The sequence below is a fragment of the Vulpes lagopus genome, chromosome 11 (genome assembly GCF_018345385.1).
Source record: "Vulpes lagopus strain Blue_001 chromosome 11, ASM1834538v1, whole genome shotgun sequence".
In the NCBI taxonomy this organism is placed as follows: domain Eukaryota; kingdom Metazoa; phylum Chordata; class Mammalia; order Carnivora; family Canidae; genus Vulpes; species Vulpes lagopus.
The window spans coordinates 63,020,368-63,024,026 of record NC_054834.1 but is presented as its reverse complement, the minus strand read 5'-3'; positions in this window follow the sequence as shown (position 1 = coordinate 63,024,026).

Genomic DNA, 3,659 nt, shown 5'->3' with positions numbered 1-3,659 from the left:
GCTTGGGTTGTGGGATTGGGCCCCACATCAGGCTCCACGCTCAATGGGGAGTCTGCTTCTCTCTCTCTCTCTGCCCCTGCCCCTGCTCTCTCTCTCTCTCTCTCTCTCAATATAAATGAATAAATTTTTACAAAGAAATGAAAACAATCTTGTTAATAAAATAAAAAGAAATGAACATTTGATAGGTCATACTGAAAGCCCGTACCTTCAATAGAATGAGAATGGCACTTTACTTCTACCTCCCGAAAATCTATAATCCCTCTCTAATCACAGGAAACATCAGACATTCTCAAATTGAAGGACATGCTACAAAACACCAGACCAGGACTCCTCTACACCATCCAGGTCACCAAAATCAAGGAGAAACTGTCCCAGTCTAGGGAAGTGTAACAAGACGTGACAACTAAATGTAATGGGGTGTCCTGGGTGGGATCCTGGAACAGAAAAAGCGATGCTAGGTAAAAACTAAGAAATGTGAGTAAATTGTGAACTTTAATAAACTAACAATCCCATCGCTATTTCTTCATCGGTTGGAACAAACATACCATCCGCACATCAACTATTACAATTAGGGCAAACTGGGTGTGGGTTTAGTGGAATTCTCTGTACTATTTTTGCAGCGTAAATCCAAATCTATCCTAAAATAAAAAGTATTCGTTTGATAAATGTTAGCAGTCTAAGTATATCTGGGTGGCGATGTTACAGGCTAATTTTCTGAATCTTACTTCTCCGTGTTTTCTAGGTAGTCAACCATGAATGTTCTGCTTTTGCCATCAGAAGAAAATTCAATAAACTTTGTTTTTTTTTAAAAAAAAAAAAAAAAGAATGAGGGATCCCTGGGTGGCGCAGTGGTTTAGCGCCTGCCTTTGGCCCAGGGCGCGATCCTGGAGACCCGGGATCGAATCCCACGTCGGGCTCCCGGTGCATGGAGCCTGCTTCTCCCTCTGCCTCTCTCTCTCTCTCTCTCTCTCTCTCTCTCTCTCACTGTGTGCCTATCATAAATAAAAAAAAAAAAAAAAAGAATGAATGGGTGTTTGGCCCTTTGGAGACAGAACGCTATGTAAATAAAAGTATAATTGGAGCAGTTTCTCTGGCAGGGATTAAAACCCACTTTATCACTGGGCTCAGGAGGCTCTAGCCCTGAGGGCCTGGCTCTCCCCCAGGGCAGGGGGTGTGCCTCTGAAACCGGCCAGCGGCCAGCGCTTTTGCTGCCTGTGATCAATCAGCACTTGCTGGGAGGAAAAGGGAGCCAGGGCAGCAGCAGCAGAGGCCAAAGGGCTCATCCCAGGTGAGCCTCCGCTTCTGGCTGAGACTCTAGAGGCAAATCGGCCCCAAGGACATCCCGTCCACCAGCTTCAGCCTCTCTGGGCCGTCAGACGAGGAATTACTGCTCCATCCAAGGGGACATCCAGGGTTCTGTCTCCAACCCTCTCGGGACAGGCAATGACCACGGCCCGTGGCTGGACCACATTTGGGGACAGGACACTGGAAGGAGGAAGAGCTAATTGGGCAGCAACCCTTCAGAAGACTCCGCCCAACACCCAGCATCACCAGTCAGATCCCAAGGGCACCATCGGCGAAGGCCAGCTGGTTCTCAGGCTCAGCCCGACCCCGAACACCAACTCCAGCTCCTGGAGGGGAGGCCACGCGAGACAACGCCCTGGGCTCCACTCCTGTCCAGTTCCCAAAGGCTTCCCCCATCATCAGGTATCTGATCTGTATGTGGCCGGGCTCTTGGTGAGGGCCTCAGAAGCAAGGGAGAGGGGAGAGGCAGTGTTGAGACATTTCTAACTTTGATGAAATCGGGACAAGGTTCTCGGGAAGGGACAGCTCCGCTGCCTAACACGCAGGGAAAGGACTGGAAAGGGGTGGATTCCTGCATACACACATTGAGCTGTTGCCTTTAGCCTGAGAGGCTGTACGCTCGACTCTTCCAGAGCTCATTCACCTCTTCAGAAAATGCCTTCAGAGCCACCTTTGACTAAAATCGATCAAGTTCCTGGATTGCCCAGAGTATCCCCACAACGCAAGCCTCCAAGTGACTTTCAGTGGTCTCCAAAATCCAAAACCAGGCAAAAGACCACCACCACCCAGCTGTCTGAGGCGACTCTCAAGAACCCCAGACTCGGTCTGAGAAATGGCAGCACAAGAATGTTACCATCCCAGTTGTGGCATTTGTCACACACCTGCCTTTGTGGTCAAAGCCTGAGTGGGTTGCCCTCTCTCCTGGCTCCCAGCAAAGGCCCTGAGCCACTCTCCAGACAGAGGGTGAGCAGAGGACACCCCCCACCCACACACCAGATCTGGCTCTGCCTTCCCTGGGAGCCGGCCCATCTCTTCTCCCTCCCAGCAGAGCCCGGGCACTGGGACAGCCCAGGCTCCATTTGTCCCACTAATGAGTCTTAAGTGTTTGGCTTGGGCTCCTGCCAGTCCTACTCCTACAAGGAAAAGAGAATGGGAGGGAAGAGGACAAAGCTCGCCGGCTAGGCTCTGCTGGGCCCTGGGAGGGTTGGCATGGGGGCTACCTGGCACAGACCCAGGCACCAGCCTAAGGCCCCTTCACCTGTCTTTCCCCTCTACTTCAGGGGGGCTTCTCGAAATGCAGATTCCTTGGCAGAGCTACTGGATTGGAAGCCTAGTGGGGGCCCAGGAATGTGCATTTTTAAATAGCACCCCAGGGGCTGTGCTCACAGTGAAAGTGAAGAACCACTGCTCTAGGAGGTCCGCATTGGGAATTCCAGGCTGCTGTGGGTATGGTAGTATACGTGCATTTTTCTAGAGCATCCACAGCTTTGGTCAAAATCTCAAATTAGGTCAACAGCCTCTAGATTCCCCTAAAATAAAATAAAAAGCTAAGATGCTCTGGCGAATGCAATGATTTCCAAACTCAGGTGTATCTGACCTCAGCGGCTCAGTTCAGTCCCCATCAAGGCGAGGCCCGCAGGAGCCTCTCCCTTCAACCAGCCTCAGAGAAAGTGGTTGGTGACTCTGGGGAACACAGGATGACACAGAAGAAGGCCAAGTAGGATATCAGGGCCCTGTGCACATTCCAGAATGTATGGGCTCCCTTAGGGAGCAACAGAAGTCAGACACCAGCAGGAAGGCTGACTCTTCACCTGCACCCAGTCTTCCCTGGCCACACAGCTAAACCACACTTCCCACCACAGGCGCTCCCCACCCACCCACCCACGCCCCCCCCTCTGCTGGCAAGGGCCCTGAGTTCAGTTCTGGCCAATGGAAATCTCCCATCCTGTGGTCCTGGGGAAAGGTCTCCCCAAAGACCTTCCGTCCACTCTCCCCTGGGTGTCTTGGGGGACTCCGGAGCCCCTGCAGAGAGCCGAGCCACCGCAGGGAAGAACTGGCTCCCGAGTGACTATGAGGTGCAGAGCGTCCCCACCACCAACCCACCCCCCAGACTGCCGTGAGTGGCAAATAATCCTGTGTGTCAAGCTCCTGAGATGTGGGGGTTGTGTGACTCGGCAGTCAGCTTCCCGTCAGCAGTACACCCCCTCCTCAGGGACAGAGCTCCCGAGCACCAGGAAAGGGAGTAGGCAGCGGCACGGTGAACTCCCGTGGGCAGGGGCCAGGCCCAGCACTTTCCAACGCTGGTCTGGCATGGGGGTTGGGGTGCCGCAACCACACACCACAGCCTGGGCAGC